The sequence below is a fragment of the Oncorhynchus mykiss genome, chromosome 2 (genome assembly GCF_057628025.1).
Source record: "Oncorhynchus mykiss isolate SJ-2025 chromosome 2, ASM5762802v1, whole genome shotgun sequence".
NCBI lineage: Eukaryota > Metazoa > Chordata > Actinopteri > Salmoniformes > Salmonidae > Oncorhynchus > Oncorhynchus mykiss.
In genome coordinates, this window is record NC_143023.1 from 78,183,598 (window position 1) to 78,206,244 (window position 22,647).

Here is a 22,647-nt window from a genome sequence, read left to right on the forward strand (position 1 = left end):
TATATTTTTATTTAATTTATTTTTATTTTAATCCCAGCGCCCATCCCCGCAAGATGCCTTTTTTTTCCTTTAGGTAGGAGAGCATTGTAAATAAGAATTTGTTCTTAACTGACTTGCCTAATTAAATAAAGGTTCATTAAAACAATGTAAAAAAGGGTTGATTATGAGATCCTATTCATGTCAAACTGTAGCATTAAGATTACTGCATAAATTGATGCCAATAATCAATCAATGTTTTATTAATGCCAGGGATGGGCAACTTATTTGAAGACCCCCCCCATTACATGTTTTTGTTGTTGCAAAATTGCAGCAAACTTGCTTTAAAACTGCAACATTGTCTCTACACCACTTGGCAAAATGTATAGAATTGCATGAAATTAACTCTAAAACTTAGATTTTTTTGTGTGGCCTCAACCCCCATCAAAGTTGCCCATCCCTGATCTATGCCAAGGTACATTGAAGTTAATCTGGCTCATGGTGGCCCAAAGCTCTATTAAGAACCTTTATGTTGGTGTTTCCTTTATTTTGGCAGTTACCTGATAATGAGAGACAAGGGCTATTTCTTAATGGTTTATTCTCAATTTCTCCTGTCCTTTTTCTTCACCTTTCCTTCTCACAATAAAATGCACGGCGGGAGGAACATTGGGAGGGAGGAACATTGTATCTTCTCTGGCAATGCATTCTGAGAATTTAGTAAGCGAAAAGAGAGGTTGGTGAGGGAGGAAAGACAATACAGAAAGTTCCTATTTCAGTGTCCTCAACATCAAGTGTTGAACTACAATCTGTAGCATACTTTCAAATGATAGTATATATACAGTGCCTTGCGAAAGTATTCGGCCCCCTTGAACTTTGCGACCTTTTCCCACATTTCAGGCCTCAAACATAAAGATATAAAACTGTATTTTTTTGTGAAGAATCAACAACAAGTGGGACACAATCATGAAGTGGAACGACATTTATTGGATATTTAGAACTTTTTTAACAAATCAAAAACTGAAAAATTGGGCGTGCAAAATTATTCAGCCCCTTTACTTTCAGTGCAGCAAACTCTCCAGAAGTTCAGTGAGGATCTCTGAATGATCCAATGTTGACCTAAATGACTAATGATGATAAATACAATCCACCTGTGTGTAATCAAGTCTCCGTATAAATGCACCTGCACTGTGATAGTCTCAGAGGTCCGTCAAAAGCGCAGAGAGCATCATGAAGAACAAGGAACACACCAGGCAGGTCCGAGATACTGTTGTGAAGAAGATTAAAGCCAGATTTGGATACGAAAAGATTTCCCAAGCTTTAAACATCCCAAGAAGCACTGTGCAAGCAATAATATTGAAATGGAAGGAGTATCAGACCACTGCAAATCTACCAAGACCTGGCCGTCCCTCTAAACTTTCAGCTCATACAAGGAGAAGACTGATCAGAGATGCAGCCAAGAGGCCCATGATCACTCTGGATGAACTGCAGAGATCTACAGCTGAGGTGGGCGACTCTGTCCATAGGACAACAATCAGTCGTATATTGCACAAATCTGGCCTTTATGGAAGAGTGGCAAGAAGAAAGCCATTTCTTAAAGATATCCATAAAAAGTGTCATTTAAAGTTTGCCACAAGCCACCTGGGAGACACACCAAACATGTGGAAGAAGGTGCTCTGGTCAGATGAAACCAAAATTGAACTTTTTGGCAACAATGCAAAACGTTATGTTTGGCGTAAAAGCAACACAGCTCATCACCTTGAACACATCATCCCCACTGTCAAACATGGTGGTGGCAGCATCATGGTTTGGGCCTGCTTTTCTTCAGCAGGGACAGGGAAGATGGTTAAAATTGATGGGAAGATGGATGGAGCCAAATACAGGACCATTCTGGAAGAAAACCTGATGGAGTCTGCAAAAGACCTGAGACTGGGATGGAGATTTGTCTTCCAACAAGACAATGATCCAAAACATAAAGCAAAATCTACAATGGAATGGTTCAAAAATAAACATATCCAGGTGTTAGAATGGCCAAGTCAAAGTCCAGACCTGAATCCAATCGAGAATCTGTGGAAAGAACTGAAAACTGCTGTTCACAAATGCTCTCCATCCAACCTCACTGAGCTCGAGCTGTTTTGCAAGGAGGAATGGGAAAAAATGTCAGTCTCTCGATGTGCAAAACTGATAGAGACATACCCCAAGCGACTTACAGCTGTAATCGCAGCAAAAGGTGGCGCTACAAAGTATTAACTTAAGGGGGCTGAATAATTTTGCACGCCCAATTTTTCAGTTTTTGATTTGTTAAAAAAGTTTGAAATATCCAATAAATGTCGTTCCACTTCATGATTGTGTCCCACTTGTTGTTGATTCTTCACAAAAAAATACAGTTTTATATCTTTATGTTTGAAGCCTGAAATGTGGCAAAAGGTCGCAAAGTTCAAGGGGGCCGAATACTTTCGCAAGGCACTGTACTTTAAACAGTATTGCAGTGCCAAACATGCAGTAACGGTCATCCAAATGTATTATTAATCCACAATATTTACTATTACAGGGTGATCATTTGAGGTTGTGGGGCTCGTCCCTGCTGATCTCAGGTCAGTGTATGTATGTGAGAGAGAGAGCGTATACAACATACTATAATGATAAAATGATGGTTCAAACCTGTGTTCATGGGACTCTAAAAGCCAGGATTTGGATTGGCAATGGGCCCTATAGTGATGGAGAGGCTACGTTTTGGAACTGGAAGAGTGGGGAACCAAATGGGTATGGTAGAGAGAATTGTGTGGGGATGGACCAAGAAGGAAAGTGGAATGATGTAGAATGTAGTCAGACATTTGACAGTGCTCTTTGCTACGATAGCGAGTCTAATTGGGAATGGGGATTTCACAAAAACCACCAGCAAGACACACACACACACACACACACACACACACACACACACACACACACACACACACACACACACACACACACACAGTCTACAGAAAGAAAACCAAGAAAAACAGTACGTGTACAATTCATGCTCACATATCAAGATAACAATGACCACACATTCACATGACATTTTTCAAAACATTCTCCTGTCTGCGTGTTTGACGGGTGAACGTCTGCTCTCTGAGAAGTTCATTCTAGTCAAGAAGACCCAGATGTGAAAAGCTGCCCAGAGCAACTGCAGAAATCATCACAATGACCTGGTGAGTGTGAGGAACCAGTCTGAGAACCAGGACATCCATAAGATGGTGACAGGAGAGATGTTGATCAGCCTGTTCAGATACTCCTGGAGGTGGTCAGACCAAAGTGACTCCTCATTCAGGTACTGGAAGACAGAAGAGATCCTTGAACCTGATAATGCTGGGATGAATGAAAACTCAGAGACATGGGTGTGTGATTTTGTGATTTTCAACTTCCATTTGTCAGTCATTCAACATTGTTGGGACCATTAGAGAATTGGTCTTTCATTCTCTCTCTTTATTTTGCACACAGATTGTGTTAGTGTGTATTATTGACTGATGATTAGAGTAAACATAGCATCATGTGTATCTGACGGCATAAATGGTAGAACAAATGTCTTATACAACATTTGCCTGGTATTGATCCTCCTCTCTCTCTCTCTCCTATCTTTTCTGTCAGTACCTGTGTTAAGTAGGACGCAGATAGCGAGAGTGGAGCTGACCCCTGACCTTCACTGATCCTGCCCTGGGCTCGGCCATCTTACAACAAGTGAGTCTCATCTCCTTTCATGTAGGGACTAGGTCCCTCAGAACGCACACATTGTAGACTATGGCAAGAAGAGCTGGAGTGAACACTGGGAAGACTACTTGACGCTTCCGTACAGTGCCTTTGAAAAGTATTCAGACCCCTTGAATTTTTCCACATTTTGTAACATTACAGCATTATTCTAAAATGGATTAAATAAAACTATTTCTTAAGCAATCTACTCACAATACTCCATAATGACAAAGCGAAAAGAGGTGTTTAGAAAAGAACATCCAGCCAACTTGATACAACTGTGGGAAGCATTGGAGTCAACATGGCCAGCATCCCTGTGGAACGCTTTTGACACCTTGTATAGTCCATGTCCTGAAGAATTGAGACTGTTCTGAGGGCAAAAGGTGGGTGCAGCTCAATATTAGGAAGGTATACCTAATGTTTTGTATACTCAGCGTATATTCATGAAGCCAATATTATTTCTGTGTCTCAGATAAAGGAACAACTGATGAGAAAGGGAATGTGGATGGAGAGATCTTCCACAAGAAGAATAGGGAATTTAGCATTAGGAAAAATGTATTTGTTTCCATTTATTCTTTATTTATTTACTTACAGTACACCCAGAAAAAACAAATCACGTTGTTCCCTTGCAGTAAGTTCAACATTACAGTGAATAACCAACCCTGAAACTAATGACCCTGCGTAAAGGATGGTGAAAATATAAAAAGGTTCAGACAAAATAAATGAAAATACACAAAGACAGATTTTAGAAAACAAACATGAACCATCCTGATTTCAGATGGTGAAAAAAAGATTCACTTTGGCTGCAGATTCCCTGATAATAGACAGATCATCAAAAGCTTTTATTCTGATCAAGTTCAGTAGTTTGTTTAGGACACTGAAAAATTATATATTTTGTGTTCGTTATCTGTTTTTCTTAAGACTTGAATAAAGGGACATACTCTCAACAAAAGTGTATTTAAATATACCTGTATACCAAATGTAACAGTGAGGGAATATTTTAGAATGCAGATAAAAAGGGATAAAATGTCAATTTAAAATTCAAATCCCTTCCTGAATTGACTGCATTCAATTCAAATTGATCCCAACCCTGGTACACTCTGATATCCTATCCACCATGTGATTTTATAGATTTTTTGTGAGAGTGTTATTATGCCTATGTACTGGGACTCAGGTGTCTAAAGAGTCAATTGATCATTAAGATGACTGTACTCCTAAATCAATCACTTACGGTGTCAGTATCTTCACAGAGGACCCAGGCCAATAAACTCCAAACCCAGGATAGACAGGTTCAGTGAATGTGGTCTGGACACTGTGGAGGAGGGTCATTGTGTCAGAGACACTGTAAAATGACAGAGTTCCTTCCTTGTGGTCCAGGTACATGCCTACTATGGAGAAACAGGGAACAGATATTTCAGTCTGAAGCACGTAAACTCCAGCTGTAATTATTATTTCCAAAGACAATCTGCCTACTCATCCCTTTATATGACACTCCTCTATGAGTGTCCCCCTCCGTCTCTACCTCCTAGTAGCAGGTTCCAGACAGACCCTCGTTACACAGCACCTGAGATTTGCGGAATCCTTCTGGATTATCAGGAAAGGGCTGCTCCTTGCCACTGTATGTTACTTTCCTCTCAGACAGACAGACTTTTGTATGTGATGTGTTAGGATCCACAGTGAGTTGGTGGGAGTCTGAGGAAGTTAGTGAAAAAAGAAAGTGAGTGAAATGTACTTTTCATAACACGTGCTGCTGTGTGTGTGTGTGTGTGTGTGTGTGTGTAACACAACAAAATGTATACTTAATTCATTTAGTGAAAAGGTCATTGGCAACTTACACTCAATAACTGGTTGTGCCACCTTTACCTGCAATGACTGCAACCAAACACTTCCTGTAATTGTTGATCAGTCTCTCACATCACTGTGAAGGAATGGCCCAGTTTTCTTTGCAGAACTGCTTTAACTCAGCGACATTTGTGGGTTTTCGAGCTAGAACTGCTCATTTCAGATCCTGCCACAACATCTCAACAGGTTTTGGTCTGGACTTTGACTAGGCCATTCAAAAACTTCAAATTTGTAGCTTTTTTTTGCCATTTCTAGTCTTGATTTTTTGTTTTGGATCATTGTCTTGCTGCATGACCCAGTTGCACTTCAGCTTCAGCTCATGGACGGGTAGCCTGACATTCTCCTATAGAATTATCTGATACAAAGCAGAATTCATGGTTCCTTTAATGATGGCAAGTTGTCCAGGTTCTGAGGCAGCAAAGCATCCCAAAGCATCACATTACCACCACTATGCTTGGCCGTTGGTATGAGGTTCAAACTGTGAAATGCAGTGTTTGGTTTTCGCCCGACATAACGGGACCAACTTCATCCCAAAAGTACACTCAACTTTGCCAAAAAGCACCTGGAAGCACCTGGATGATCGCCAAGACTCCTGGAAGAATGCTTTATGGACCGATGAGTCAAAAGTGGAACTTTTTGGATTACATGGCTCCCGTCATGTGTGGAAAAAAACAACACTGGGGGTAAACACTGGGAGCATTTGGTGTTGCGTAACTTTGTTAATTAAATCAAATTAATAAGGATTCATTTTTTGTGTAATTTATTTACTCATGTTCCCTTTATCTAATATTTGGTTTTGGTTCATACCCCTGAATAAATACATGTTAGAATCACCTTTGGCAACAGTTACAGCTCTGTCAGGTTGGTTGTTGATCATTGCCAGACAGCCATTTTCAAGTCTTGCCATAGATTTTCAAGCCAATTTAGGTCAAAACTATAACTAGGCCACTCAGAAACATTCAATGTCATCTTGGTAAGGAACTCCAGTGTATATTTGGCCTTATGTTGGGTTTTCACACATAGTCCTCTTTTAAATAACTGATCTCAGTCCTCTTTAAAGTGAATTCTGGGGTAAATAAAAAGAAGCTAAAGAACTCAGTTCTCTTTGTATTCACCCTGTCCTGGCCTTTGAATGAGGACTCAATTCTTTTGACAGTTCACATCGCCTATTTAGTGGTCTGAGTCTTCTTTGCATTCACATTGTTATGTTTAGAAAGGAACCAAGATCTTTTTCCAATATTCACTCAATGCACTCTGGGTTTTTACAAAGTGCTGGACAAGCCATTCCATTTAGTAAAAAAAAGGGGAGACAAATTCATTTTAAGAAGAAGATACTATTATAAATACTATTGGTAACAAAATAAATAGCAGAAGAGTAATTGCAGACTAAATAATGCTGTAATTGAAAACTGTACACCCAATGTAGGTTACTTCCCCTATAAGAGCTAAAATTGATTTTGTACTCTGTTGTGATTCTTTACCAAATATGTTGTCTTCTCACACTATTCAAACCCCACAATCAAATTAACAGTTTATGAAGATCTCTTAGCCTATAGATCACATATTGCAAACAAATAATCTGAACTAAACTCCACACATACAGTGCATTCGGAAAGTATGCAGACCCCTTCCCTTTTTCACATTTTATTACATTTCAGCCTTATTTCAAAATGGATTAAGTTGTTTTCATCCCCTCATCAATCTACACACAATACCCCATAATGACAAAGCAAAAACAGGCTTAGACATTTTTAGCAAATTTATTTAAAAAAATAAAAAAATGGAAATGTCACATTTACACAAGTATTCAGACCCTTTACTCAGTACTTTGTTGAAGCACCTGAAGGCATTGATGCTATGGACTGGCCCGCCCGTTCCCCAGACCTGAATCCAATTGAGCACATCTGGGACATAATTTTTCGCTCCATCCACCAACGCCACGTTGCACCACAGACTGTCCAGGAGTTGGCGGATGCTTTAGTCCAGGTCTGGGAGGAGATCCCTCAGGAGACCATCCGCCACCTCATCAGGAGCATGCCCAGGCGTTGTAGGGAGGTCATACAGGCACGTGGAGGCCACACACACTACTGAGCCTCATTTGGACTTGTTTTAAGGACATTACATCAAAGTTGGATCAGCCTGTAGTGTGGTTTTCCACTTTAATTTTGAGTGTGACTCCAAATCCAGACCTCCATGGGTTGATAAATTTGATTTCCATTGATCATTTTTGTGTGATTTTGTTGTCAGCACATTCAACTATGTAAAGAAAAAAGTATTTAATAAGAATATTTCATTCCTTCAGATCTAGGATGTGTTATTTTAGTGTTCCCTTCATTTTTTTGAGCAGTGTATATACGGTCCAACACACAGCCTATTTCAGGTCCTACATCTCCTTCTCTCTCTCCTGGATTCTCTGCTGGGATTTCTGCTGATTCTCTCCCAACTGCTTCTGCAGAACAATCTCCACAGTTATCGTAAAGAGTGTGTGTGTTGGCACTGAGTATTGACTAGTTAACGTTTTACTTTGTGCTTTATTAGCATGGATTCAGACTCTGAAGGATTAAACCATTATAGGCCTAAATATAATATGTATTTTGAAAGTGTGAAAGAGCTTGCATTGAAATGTTTTGGTCCTTACCTGTTTCTCAGTCCTTTCTGCTGCAACTGAGACCGTATCATGGCCTTTGTGTTCATCCATCACACACAGCAGACAGATACACTGCCGATCGCTACGGCAGTAAACCTCCAGCAGTTTGTCATGAAGTGAGCAAATCTTCTACTGTAGTTGTCCAGTGACATCAATCAACTTGTCTTTTTCCTGGGTTGAATTCATTGTGAAGTTTAAGGCGAGTCTCACAGTAAGAGGCCAGACACACCAGACAAGATTTAATGGCTTTGAGTTTTCTTCCATTGCAGACGTCACACTAGGATGTTATCTGCCTGCTTGTTTTCATTTCTCTGGAAATGCTTGTGCTGCAGTGGGAATTACTTCCTGGTTCTGTGTGCGCTTAGCACAAGCAGGGGGTGTGGTGTTGGCTGAATCTAGTACTGAATGGAAGGAGACTAATGAAATCCTAGTTTTCCATAAAGCGATACAAATAGCAAACTACACATGCTTTAGAGTACTTGGGGATAAGCAAATGGAAACATGACAATAGATTGAGAGCACAGTCACAAATCTAAGCTTCAGTTTATTTTCATCCAGTAGGTGGGAGCAAAGATTTAGAATTGAAAGTCTGCTTCAAGACAAACACATTTTTTAAAGATTAACTAGGCAAAATAACAAATTCTTATTTACGATGACGGCCTACCCTGGCCAAACCAATTGTGGATCACCCTGGGACTCCCAATCGCAACCAGATGTGACACAGACTGGATTTGAACCAGGGACTGCAGTGACACCTCTTGCACTGAGATGCAGTGCCTTAGACCGCTGCGCCACTCAGGAGCCACTGCATCAGAGCATCAGAGAGCGAGCATCATCAGAGAGCGAGCATCATCAGAGAGCGAGCATCATCAGAGAGCGAGCATCATCAGAGAGCGAGCATCATCATCTCTCTCTCTCTCTCTCTCTCTCTCTCTCTCTCTCTCTCTCTCTCTCTCTCTCTCTCTCTCTCTCTCTCTCTCTCTCTCTCTCTCTCTCTCTCTCTCTCTCTCTCTCTCTCTCTCTCTCTCTCTCTCTCTCTCTCTCTCTCTCTCTCTCTCTCTCTCTCTCTCTCTCTCTCTCTCTCTCTCTCTCTCTCTCTCTCTCTCTCTCTCTCTCTCTCTCTCTCTCTCTCAGTGAGAGTGGAGCTGACTACTGATCCTTCCCTGGGGTCGGCCATCTTGCAACAGGTGAGTCTCATCTCCTTTCATGAAGGGACTGTGTCCCAGCAAACACACACATCGTAAATTGTGGCAAGAAGAGCTAGAGTGAACACTGGGAAGACTACTAGGTGGTTGCGCTCTATAACAACTTCAGTTGGATGATCTCATCTTGTTAGAGAGGCTGCGTTTTGCCATAGAGAGAGCATTCTATATGTTGTGCATTTATTAGACAGTCTGACATACTGTACACAACTGTTGTGAGTATTTGTTATAAAAATCAACACTGTGCAACAGCGGATGTAGTATGGTTAATATGTATGTCTATAGGTTAGAATGGTATATAAAGTTTGAATGTAGCCTACTGAGCAAGATCGGAATGCCATTTTTCCCAATAAAGCTTGAGTGTAAACACAGATGATTGATTCACTTCACATGACTCATAGAATACTTCATGTATTTATTTTACACAATGACATGTCATATACAATGAATAAAATGGTAGAGTTTGTTAAAATAATATTACATTTTCATAGTTTACGTGAGGGGGGTGGGGAGAGGGAGGGAGAGAGGAGAGAGAACAACAGTCCAAACTATTTAACATTGTCTTAAACCATACTTCGACCGCAACCCTTAACTTGCCCTGGATATAGAAAAGGCCCACCAGCAGAAGCTCACAACTTCTTGATCACTAAATAGGTCTCAGTATACTCACAGATGATCTGGATAGAGGGTCTGTGGTCTGTGCAATGGTACACGTCATCCTACTGCCTTTTGCTGACAAATGACCAAATGACCAACTGACCATAGACCAGTGTCTAGAGGCAACTTCACCCTGGCTTTATAGACCAGTGTCTAGAGGCAACTTCACCCTGGCTTTATAGACCAGTGTCTAGAGGCAACTTCACCCTGGCTTTATAGACCAGTGTCTAGAGGCAACTTCACCCTGGCTTTATAGACCAGTGTCTAGAGGCAACTTCACCCTGGCTTTATAGACCAGTGTCTAGAGGCAACTTCACCCTGGCTTTATAGACCAGTGTCTAGAGGCAACTTCACCCTGGCTTTATAGACCAGGGAGTAGTGCCCCCTAATCCTACATCAACGCCACTTTATAAAATATAATATATTTAAAAAAATGTATTCAGGATATCCCAGGCATTACTTCAGTAATTTCATTTTCTGTCATCATTCTTAAAATCCAATACTTTAAGATTTTTTTATTTTAACCATTTTTTTGCCTAGTCAAAGCTCAATCAAGGTATTTCCTTTTCATTTCTTTAAAATATTGTTTTATTTTTCCTGCATTGTTTTATGTTTTAGTTATTTTTCAATGTTATGTTTTTCCTCAGTCAAGTGAGATTCAAGGTTTCCAATTCAGTGGCTTATTAGACATTTGGAACACCAGATGAGTAGTTCATCATCTGTGGTAAACCTGCAGCACTGCCATGGCTTCATCCAACTGGACGCGGAGAGACTCTGGAGACTCTCCAGCAACATGTCAATCTTTCCAGCCAGGCTGCAGTGCATATTCTGGTTGAGCGGGAAGAGGCGCTCGCCCAGCATTTGCTTCTGTTTCACTGGCCCGCTTCTTGGGGGCCCCTGGCGAGATTTGGTTGTGCCCCCACTGTGATAAATATTTTGCACACGGGCCCTGCTTGTCCTGTCTCTGTCACTAAATTGATCAACTGGACATTTCTGACAGGTAGGCATAGTAAATAGCCTGCGTAGGTCTGGCAGTGACTGACATAACGAGGAAAACTGCTGCACACTACGACCTTTCAAAATGGTGCCTTATGTATCCTACTATTTCAACTCTTCACAGTAAAAACAACCAAACAAACAAAACAATACTAATAAATAAGCAGAGGCCCATGTTCTGACCGGACGTGTGCTGAGTGGAAAACATGCAAGGCGCTGCAGCCTGGAAGGTGGGCTTCATGGTCAGTTGCATGTACTGAAAATGTTGTGGCCTCATGACCTGGGTTGCATAGCGATGGCCGGGTCTCCTCTGCTTCTTTAAAGAATAAAGATTTTGTAACTACTCCTACCATTATCTTTAAAATAACTCTGTCTGTCTGTCTGTCTGTCTGTCTGTCTGTCACCGAGTGTTAACTAGGTACAGTTTTACTCAGTGCTTCATTTCTATGGAACTCAGATGAAATCATTATAACTTTTTTAAATGTATGTTTTGAAAGACATCATTTATTAATAATGTGTTAAATGTATGATTTGGAATAGTTTGCATAGAAGTGGTTTGGTACCTGTTTCTTTCTCCTTTCTGCTGAAACTGTATCATGGCCTCTATGTTCATCCATCACAAACAACAGAAAGATACACTGTTGATGAGTACAGCAGTAATCATCCAGCAGACTGCCATGATGAGGAAAGATCTTATCCTGTAGTTGTGTGGAGGCTTCGACAAGCTTCTTTTTGTGCTTCTTAAAGGCAGGGGAATCATAGTGAGGCTGGAGGTGAGTCTTACAGTAAGAGGCGAGACACACCAGACAGGACTGGATTGCTTTGAGTTTTCTCCCAGTGCATAAGTCACACTCCACATCTCCAGGTACAGCATAACAGAGAGCAGGAGGAGTAGATCTGAGTCCTGTCTTCTTCTGTTTCTCCACTAATTCAGCCAGTAATATGTTTTTCTTCAGGACAGGTTTTGGGGTGAATCTTTCCATGCACAAGGGACAGCTGTAGTTACCTTTAAGATCATCCTGATTCCAGCAGTCATTAATACAGCCCATACAGTAACTGTGTCCACAGGCAGTAGTCACTGGATCCTTCAGTAGGTCCAGACAGATTGAACAGGTAATCAAATCCTTATCTTCTAAAGTTGCCTCTGCCATGTTGATACACAGACTAACCGACTGAACAGTGGCAAGAGTTTAGGGTGTTGTCTTCCTGTTAAGTTTCATTTCTCTGAAAGTGTTTGTTTGACAGAGCTGAGTAACTTGCTGGTTCTGCTAGTTGAACCACATTGAGAGTTTGGCTGATTGCCAAAATATGGTCACAGATAGTACTGAAGCAAAGAGTCTATTAAAACATATACAACATGAACATAGTATTCCATATTTATGAAATTATAGTATTCCATACTGAGATATTCAATTAAGGAGGGGAGGGTCTTGCCGGGATGGGGGTCATTGTAAATAAGAATTTGTTCTTAACTGACTTGCCTATTTAAATAAAGGTTAAATAATACAAACATGTATATAAGCATTGGGAAACAACAGACTAGATTGAGAGCACTCTACAACAAGTCTGATACTTCAGTTTTATTATTTTCATCCAGTAGGTGGGAGCAAAGTTATAGGTTAGAGATAAGAATTGAATGTATTTTGTCTCCAAGTAAAGACCTCCCTAAACTGAGCCACAGTAACGATTAGCCACAATAGTAGAATTGGCGTTTCATCCCGCATTAAAATTGATGCAAACACATAGTACAAGTCAAAAGTTTGGACACACCTACTCATTCAAGGGTTTTTCTTTATTTTTACGATTTTATACATTGTAGAATAATAGTGAAGATATCACTCCGCGGTCCAACTCATTATCTCAATTGGGTTGAGGTCGGGTGATTGTGGAGGCCAGGTCATCTGATGCAGCACCCCATCACTCTCTTTCTAGGTCAAATAGCCCTTACACAACCTAGAGGTGTGTTAGGTCATTGTCCTATTGAAAAACAAATGATAGTCCCACTAAACGCTAACCAGATGGGATGGCATATCGCTGCAGAATGCTGTGGTATCCATACTGGTTAAGTGGGCCTTGAATTCTAAATAAATCACTGACAGTGTAACCAGCAAAGCACCCCACATCATCACACCTCCTCCTCCATGCTTCACGGTGGGAACCACACATGCAGAGATCATCCATTCACCTACTCTGCGTCTCACAAAGACAGCGGTTGGTACCATAAAACTCACATTTGGACTCATCAGACCAAAGGACAGATTTCCACCTGTCTAATGTCCATTGCTCCTGTTTCTTGGCCCAAAACAAGTATGTTCTCATTGGTGTCCTTTAGTAGTGGTTTCTTTGCAGCAATTCAACCATGAAGGCCTGATTCACACAGAATCCTCTGAACAGTTGATGTTGAGATGTGTCTGTTACTCGAACTCTGTGAAGCATTTGTTCGGGCTGCAATCTGAGGTGCAGTTGACGATATTGAACTTATCCTTTGCAGCAGAGGTAACTCTGAGTCTTCCTTTCCTGTGGCGGTCCTTGTGTGAGGCAGGTTCATCATAGCGCTTGATGGTTTTTGCGACTGCACTTGAAGAAACTTTCAAAGTTCCAGAGTTAACTGTCTGCTACTCAGGCCCAGTTGCTAATATATGCATATTATTAGTATATTTGGATAGAAAACACTCGGTCTGTGAGTATAACAGAACTCATATGGCAGGCAAAAACCTGAGAAATAATCCAACCAGGAAGTGGGAAATCTGAGGTTTGTAGTTTTTCAACTCCTTTCCTATTGAATACACTGTGTCTATGAGGTCATATTGCACTTCCTAAGGCTTCCACTAGATGTCACCAGTCTTTAGAACCTTGTTTGATGCTTCTACTGTGAAGTGGGGGCGAATGAGAGGGGAATGAGTCAGAGGTCTGCCAGAGAGGCATGAGCTGACACGCACGTTCACATGAGAGTTAGCTTGTGTTCCTTTGCAATTCTACAGACAAAGGAATTCTCCGGTTGGAACATTATTGAAGATTTATGTTAAAAACATCCTAAAGATTGATTCCATACATCGTTTGACATGTTTCTACGGACTGTAATGGAACTTTAAGACTTTTCGTGTGCACCTAGTGATCGCGCGTCATGAATTTGGATTACTGGGCTAAACGCGCGAATAAAAAGGAGGTCCATTGACATAAATTATGGACTTTATCGAACAAATCAAATATTTATTGTGGAACTGGGATTCCTGGGAGTGCATTCTGATGAAGATCATCAAAGGTAAGTGATTATTTATAATGCTATTTCTGACTTCTGTTGACTACACAACATGCTGGATATCTGTTTGGGTTGTTTTGGTCTCTGAGCGCTGTACTCAGATTATTGCATGGTGTGCTTTTTGGTAAAGCTTTTTTGAAATCTGACACAGCGGTTGCATTAAGGAGAAGTGTATCTGTAATTCCATGCATAATAGTTGTATCTTTTATCAATGTTTATTATGAGTATTTCTGTAAATTGATGTGGTTCTCTGCAAAATCACAGCATGTTTTGGAACTACTGAACATAACGCGCCAATGTATACTGAGATTTTTTTTATATAAATATGAACTTTATCGAACAAAACATACATGTAATGTGTAACATGAAGTCACATGAGTGTCATCTGATGAAGATCATCAAAGGTAAGTGAATATTTATAATGCTATTTCTGACTCAAAGGTTAGTGATGAATTTATCTCTATTTCTGCTTTTGGGACTCCTCTCTTTGGCTGGAAAAATGACTGTGTTTTCTGTGACTAGGCACTCACCTAACATAATCGTTTGGTTTGCTTTCGTCGTAAAGCCTTTTTGAAATCGGACACTGTGGTGGGATTAACAAGAAGTGTATCTTTAAAATGGTTTAAAATACTTGTATGTTTGAGGAATTTTAATTATGGGATTTCTGTTGTTTTGAATTTGGCGCCCTGCACTTTCACTGGCTGTTGTCATATCGATCCTGTTAGCAGGATCTTAGCCCAAGGAGATTTTAACTGACTTGCCTAGTAAAATCAAAATAGATTCCTGCAGTTAGTCTGGGTGTCTGGTTAAGGAAATGGGTTTAGCTAGGGATAGCTTGAGCTTACAATGACTTGGTGTTTAAAAGCTGGCATTCTATAGACAAGATGTGTGTGACCTGAGATAGCCTGGAAGAGTTTAGAACAATGCCTCATTGTCTCATCTTCCTGGTACCTGGGAAACTAAGCTGGGTTGGAAGTCAAACAACATCCCGTGTAGATAATAACTAGGAGATGGACCAAGATTGCTTATGGGAACAGTAGAAATTACTGACTGAGCATTTAGGGCCTATATGAGATCTCTATTTTTTCATTATCAGTTAAGCTCTCGGCAACACAACTTAGAGTGTGTGGTCGACAGTTTAATTATTGCAATAATTAGTCGATGTTGAAAAAGATGATTGTTTGGAAAGTTGTCCAAGTCTCTCTCAGTACTGAAATGTCCACTACACACCCATATCTTGTCACAACACAACTGATTGGCTCAAAGAAGGAAAGAAATTCCACAAATTAACTTTTAACAAGGCAAACCTGTTAATTGAAATGCATTCCAGGACCACCTCATGAAGCTGGTTGAGAGAATGCCAAGAGTGTGCAAAGGGTGGCTACTTGGAAGCATCTCAAATATAAATCTCCATCTTATAATCTCCACCCGGCACAGCCAGAAGAGGACTGGCCACCCCTCATAGCCTGGTTCCTCTCTAGGTTTCTTCCTAGGTTTTGGAGAGTCAATGTGCGGGGGCCCCGGTGTCGAGGTAATTGAGGGAATATGTGCATGTAGGTAGAGTTATTAAAGTGACTATGCATAGATAATAACAGAGAGTAGCAGCAGCGTAGAAGGGGGGGGGGGGCAATGCAAATAATCTGGTTAGCCATTTGATTAGCTGTTCAGGAGTCTTATGGCTCGGGGGTAGAAGCTGTTTAGGAGCCTCTTGGACCTAGACTTAGCGCTCCGGTATCGCTTGCCGTGCGGTAGCAGAGAGAACAGTCTATGACTAGGGTGGCTGGAGTCTTTGACAATTTTTAGGGCCTTCCTCTGACACCGCCTGGTGTAGAGTTCCTGGATGGCAGGAAGCTTGGCCCTGGTGATGTACTGGGTACACTACCCTCTGCAGTGCCTTGCGGTCGGAGGCCGAGCAGTTGCCATACCAGGCAGTGATGCAACCTGTCAGGATGCTCTCGATGGTGCAGCTGAGGTCTCTGACCTCCCTTTAGGCTGTCTCATCGTTGTCGGTGATCAGGCCTACAACCATTGTGTCATCAGCAAACTTAATGATGGTGTTGGAGTCGTGCCTGGTCGTGCAGTCATGAGTGAACAGGGAGTACAGGAGGGGACTGAGCACACACCTCCATACACCCCTGTGTTGAGTATCAGCGTGGCAGATGTGTTGTTACCTATTCTACCCACCTGGGGGCGGTCCGTCAGGAAGTCCAGCAGCCAGTTGTAGAGGTAGGTGTTTAGTCCCAGGGTCCTTAGCTTAGTGATGAGTTTAAAGGGCACTATAGTGTTGAACACTGAGCTGTAGTCAATGAATAGCATCCTCACATAGGTGTTCCTTTTGTCTAGGTGTGAAAGGGCAGTGTGGAGTGCAATAGAGATTGCATCATCTGTGGATCTGTTGGTGCAGTATGCAAATTGGAGGGGGTCTAGGGTTTCTGGGATAATGGTGTTGATGTGAGCCATGACCAGCCTTTCAACACATTTCGTGGCTACAGACGTGAGTGCTATGGGTTGGTAGTCATTTAGGCAGGTTACCTTAGTGTTCTTGGGCACAGGGACTATGGTGGTCTGTTTGAAACATGTTGCTATTACAGACTTAGACAGAGAGAGGTTGAAAATGTCATTGAAGACACTTGCCAGTTGGTCAGCGCACGCTCGGAGTACACGTCCTGGTAATCCGTCTGGCCCTGTGGCCTTGTGAATGTTGACCTGTTTAAAGGTCTTACTCACATCGGCTGCGGAGAGCGTGATCACACAGTCGTCCGGAACAGCTGATGCTCTAATTCACGTTTCAGTGTTACTTGCCTCAAAGCGAGCATAGAAGTTATTTAGCTCGTCTGGTAGGCTTGTGTCACTGGGCAGCTCTCGGCTGTGCTTCCCTTTGTAGTCTGTAATGGTTTGCAAGCCCAGCCACATCCGACGAGCATTGGAGCCGGTGTAGTACAATTTGATCTAAGTCCTGTATTGGCGCTTTGACTGTTTGATGGTTCGTCGGAGGGCATAGCGGAATTTCTTGTTGCCTGTGTTCCATGGCTTCTGGTTGGGGTATGTACATACAGTCACTCTGGGGACGACGTCCTCGATGCACTTATTGATAATGCCAGTGACTGATGTTGTGTACTCCTAATGCCATCGGAAGAATCCTGGAACATATTCCAGTCTGTTCTAGCAAAATAGTCCTGTAGTTTAGTATCTGCTTCATCTGACCACTTTTTTATAGACCGAGTCACTGGTGCTTCCTGCACCAGTGACTCGGTCTATAAAAGGAGGATAGAATTATGGTCAGATTTGCCAAATGGAGGGCGAGGAAGAGCTTTGTACGCGTCTCTGTGTGTGGAGTACAGGTGACCTATATTTTTTCCCCCTGAGATAAAACTTATTTATGTTTTCCTGCGTTAAAGTCTCCGGCCACTAGGAGTGCCACCTCTGGATGCTCTACCTCAGGGGAGAAAGACCTTGAGACCTTGAGACTTCCTTAGATATCGTGGACCAGCTGTTGTTTATATATTTATGGATAGGCATATTAGCTACTCGTCGCCTGATCCTCACAAGGCACCCTGATCCTTTTCTGCGAAATCTCAGTTTCCTTCTCCTGTGAATGATGGGGATCTGGGCTTGGTTGGGTGTCTGTAGTATTTCCCTCCCATCCGACTCATTGAAGAAAAACTCTTTGTCTAATCTGAGGTGAGTAATTGCAGTTCTGATGTCCAAAAGCTATTTTCGGTCAGAAGAGACGGTAGCCGCAACATTATGTGCAAAACAGGTTATGAACAACGCAAAAAAAGAAAAAAAAAATAACATGGTTGGTTAAGAGCCAATAAATAAATAAATCTGGTAAATGGTCCCAGGTTCATAGCATTGTCTATGAATTTGAGAGTGCTTACATTTCTCCAGCCCCATCCCTAGCTTTTTACAGAAATATTTTCCTTAGTATACATTTGGATTCAACACATTCGTTCATAAAGGCTAGTCTACTAGCCTATATGCTTATATGACCATTAAACACAGTTTAGTTAATCTTGAATGGATAAAGAGCAGGTGGTCCAAACTGGATACGTCTCTGTGGCTAAGTGTAATTGGCACTGAAATAATTGTACAGTAGGAAAATGGTCTTTATAGATCAATGTGTCTATATCACATGTAGGCTTGTCTGTTGTTTAGGGCCAACCCAATAATGAATCATATTTACAGAGTGATTGCACAACATGTAATGGGGTAGCCTTGGCAGATCAGACCTGGGTTCAAATACTATTTCAGGTATTTAAATTACTTTTCAATACAATTAAAAACAAGTAATCAGATTGCCTTTATATGAAAAAACAAATAGTTGAATATTGGAATGTATTTGGGAATACACTTGGAAAGTATTTGAAAATAATCAAATACAATGATTAAAATACACTCCCTGCCATTTGAAAATAGTATTTGAAATAAGTATTTACAAGTAACTATTTAAATAATCAAATAAAAGTAGGCCTACTTGTTTGGGGCTGTTTATTTGAAAATACTCAAATACACAGAAAAAAAAGTATTTAAATAACAAATACTCAAATACACACGTATTTGAACCTGCAGGCCTGAGGCAGGTATATAATTAAATAGTCGTATTTTTTAAATTACAAAATATGTTTATTTTTGGCCTATTGGTAAACTCGAGGATGCTGTATTCAGAGGACAATATTCCACGTACACATTATTAATGCATATGGCCCGCTTGCACTTCTCCCCGCAATGTTCTGTGCACAGCCCAGCCCGACCCTGTAGCACGACGCCTTAATGTCAGGTGCGCTCTGCTGAGCATCCCTCCACCAGAGATAGCGAGGACAGATGCTGACTGGGAGAGACGCCAAATCCACCGCGTCACACGAATCATTCGCGATGGGACAGACTCATAATGAAGACGTGAAATATTTATTCACATCCTTTTATTCCTGTTTCAGTCTTTGGGGTCTCTAATTTAAACTTTTGTGGATTTTAATTTGGCTGTCCTATAGCTACGGCTTCCTGGTTTGGGGTATTGAGCTGAGTTGGGTTAGGCTGGACAGGCTGTTTCTATTATATAATGTATGTTTTGGACAATGGGTGCGCGTGGATGGATTTCAGCGCGACTTTAGAGTCTGAAATCCAAACCGAAGATCAGATGAAAGGATGAGGTCTCTTTTTCCACCCAGGTCTCTCTGTATGTCTATCTAATTATCAACAGCAGGTCAGTGGAAGAAGAGGGGAGTATAGGAGGTGCTCACCTGTAGGCCTATATATTGAGGAGATGTGAGCCGCAATGTACAGTTCAAGCGGGACTTTTCATGGACAGAGCGCCATTTCGACCAGAGCGTCATTTCGGGGAATATGGTTATGGAGGAAGAGACAGCAACACTCGATGGACGGCACAGGTTGTATAAAATAAAATGTGTCTCTAGGCTGAAATGGCTTGGTTAAAAGGGAAAGCATTAAGCTTTTGCTTGGCTTAATGAAAGGTTTTGTGTTGATTTGACTTGTTGATTATTAGAAATAACCTTTTAGACTAACTAGACTAGGCCTATTTTAAAACTGGAAAAGGCAAAAGCGTGCTTCATGGCACGGGTTACGCTAGAGATATCTCCTCATCCTCGATCTAGAACTGTTGTTTGGATTCACTATATCCGCCATCCGGGGAACGTCCTTCCATCCTGGGGCAGTGTATTGGCGCACGAACTGCACGCGCACTCAACAATATGCAATATGTCAAACCATCAAAAACTTGAGAAATGTATGCGAAAGCTTTAAAGCCTAATGCGATTGTTTTTGTAGTAGGCTAGAAATAACTTTAATGCTCGTATCAGTATAGCCAATAGGCTTAAAAAAGGTAATAGAATCTAAAATGATTAGTGTTGTCACCATCAGCAATCTTAATATGTTCGGCAAATCCGTCAAGTGGCACACAGCACGGGACTGCTGTGCATCTCCACGCACTAAAGAGGTCTGTGACACTGACGAACTGCGCAAGACGTTGAATAGCAGCAGGAGGAGAGGGAGGATGGCAGCATGGAGTAATCCCTCTCCACTGGGTTAAGATGCTTACCAACGAGTTACCTTTCCACCTGAAAATCTCCGGCCAGGCAGCCCAAACAGACGGGGCGCCGGGAGAGATGGAGAGATAGAGGGGCCGGCGGTGGAGAGAAGAGAATATGAGGTGTTTGTCTGTTTTTCAGGTCAGGGTGAGGATGCCGTCATTTAGGTGATGTGGCCTTCGTTCAGGTATGTAGCTATTCCCCGAGGAGCGAAGGAGGGAAAGAGTGAAGGGGAGAAAACAGTCCTTGAGTATAAAGATGTATGACCCTTCTACAGTGTATTATTTTTGCGTGCGTAAAGTACGCTTGGATTATTTGATTTTATTTCGCAGTTCGCATTCGCATTAGGGCATGCTATATTATTAACAGAAGTCCCCGCATCTTAAAAGAGAGAGAAAAAAATTAAATTACACATAGAATAAACCTTTTACAATTTACGTGTTGTATGCTGTGTTATTTCAAACATTTGATGCGTAATACAATTTGAATTAAAAGTGGTCGCCTAGTCTTTTGAAAAATATATTTTAATCTAATTGTAATTGTAGGCTATGTAATCTATATCAGAAAAGCTAGATCACTTCTCGAAAAATATGAGTGAGGCCTACAATTCAGTTTGATCAAATAAAATTACACAGCATTCTAAGTAGCCTAGGCTATAGTTAATTATTTTAAATTGGCTTCTCGTGCTTTGCAGATAAATTATTTCTAGGCCTACAAAAACCATATCATCACTTTTTAGTCCATTTGTAGGCTATAAAGCGGTGACTAACTGATTAAACTATATTTGTAAAAAATTATCAAGGTCGTTCGTGGACGATTATAGGCCTACAGTAAACTACCCTCTTGGTGAACCCTCTCGTGCCCTCCTTCCAGGGTTAGTATTTCCAAATCGTTCTTAAAATAACAGCAGGTGGAGGAGAGTAGACTGCGTCATCATCAGACAAATGCGATTACCTCCAGCGCCGAGTGCATTCTAAAGAAAGGTGAACTCTGCCCGCTCCCCTAGACACGCAGATAGGCCTGCCGATACTCTTCAGAGCCTATACCTGCATTTTTGGGGAATTGGGCCTAAAGCCTACTGAATAATAACCAAAAGTATCTGACTGTTTTCTGTAGAAATAATATTTATTTATATGTATTCGTTAAATGTAGGCATTTTGATTAGCCTATACCCGATGTGAAAAGGCTCGAGTTAATTGTTAGGCCTACAACGGTATAATTTTTCTAATCGAAATATGCCTATAATACGAGTGAAACGTCTGTACCCGCCTAATAAAAATTGCTAACCAATTTCAGGGGCATTCTACTAACCATTGCAAAGAGCTCACTCATCTCGCATAATGTCAGAGGTCTCTTTCTTTCTTTCTTTCTCGCTCTGTCTCCTCTCTCCATCTCTCACTCAAAAAACTTTGCTCTTTAGCACTATTGATTTTTCCCGGAAGCTGGAAGACGAGCTCTGCTCTGGGACCCATTTGGAGCGTCTCAAAAATCACTTAGCGCATCATTCCACACAGCCGGGATCAATTCTGGAGCTGGACAGTGGGTCGGCACCGCACGGGGCTGATTGTCTGCGTCTCTCTAGGTGTCCCAGGGATGGATGTTTGTTCTAACCCGGCAGAAGGGACACAAGAGGATAGCAGATGGTCCAAGCGGATTAAAACCCGCCGCTGCGCGGTGCAGTGCATGCGGAGGGAGAGAGAAAATTGTTGCAAGAGGACATGGATATAAGAAACTCAAACATGGGGCAGCGCCTTAAACAGACCAACATTTTGTCACCAATTGCTCCACAGTGTCTCATTACTTAACGCATTCATACTGTGGCATATTGTGGGCTGATTTTAAGTAGTAGCCCAGTGTATTGAATGCATGGTTTACACTGTGTTGGATTATATGTTTTAGGTCTTTGTTGGAACACATAGATAGAGCATAATTGTTTTCTGTGTGGTGAGGGATACGTTCTGGTGTTTGAGAGAGTTCTCTAGTCATGCATTTCAAATTCTGCCTTTCCGCTCCCCCTTGTTCAGTCCCCTTTCACAGAGCTGAGAGAATTCTCTCAACCATCCAATCAGATCTGTGAAGGGGAATAAACAAGGGCAGAAGGTGGGGAACAAGTTCCTGGATTGAAACGCAGCCTTCCATGTGTTCTGTCCTGCCCTGCATGGATGTAGTAGGCTACCCATGCAGCATGCCCTGGTGCTGGCCTGATGACTCCTCCTGTTCTGTGTATGGCACTGGTAGAATTCACTGTGACGGCACACTATCAGTGAATTACCATAGGGCCATAAACAGAGTAGAGAA

The 22,647-nt window shown here is 41.6% G+C and overlaps 2 long non-coding RNA genes across 3 annotated transcripts; both read right to left on the reverse strand.

Moving 5' to 3' along the window:
* Window positions 1-557: 557 nt before the first annotated feature.
* On the reverse strand, window positions 558-8,730 carry LOC149985238 (uncharacterized). 2 transcript variants are annotated; one of them, XR_016488497.1, is made up of 2 exons: window positions 8,183-8,525; window positions 558-3,289 (listed from the first exon to the last, which is right to left on the reverse strand). It is a non-coding gene; the product is annotated as an uncharacterized LOC149985238 (long non-coding RNA). The 2 variants fall into 2 exon arrangements; XR_016488496.1 differs by lacking the exon at window positions 558-3,289 and adding an exon at window positions 3,421-5,394 and having other exon boundaries at window positions 8,183-8,730.
* Window positions 8,731-10,636: 1,906 nt separating this feature from the next.
* On the reverse strand, window positions 10,637-12,278 carry LOC149985239 (uncharacterized). The gene is made up of 2 exons (XR_016488498.1): window positions 11,610-12,278; window positions 10,637-11,362 (listed from the first exon to the last, which is right to left on the reverse strand). It is a non-coding gene; the product is annotated as an uncharacterized LOC149985239 (long non-coding RNA).
* Window positions 12,279-22,647: the final 10,369 nt, after the last annotated feature.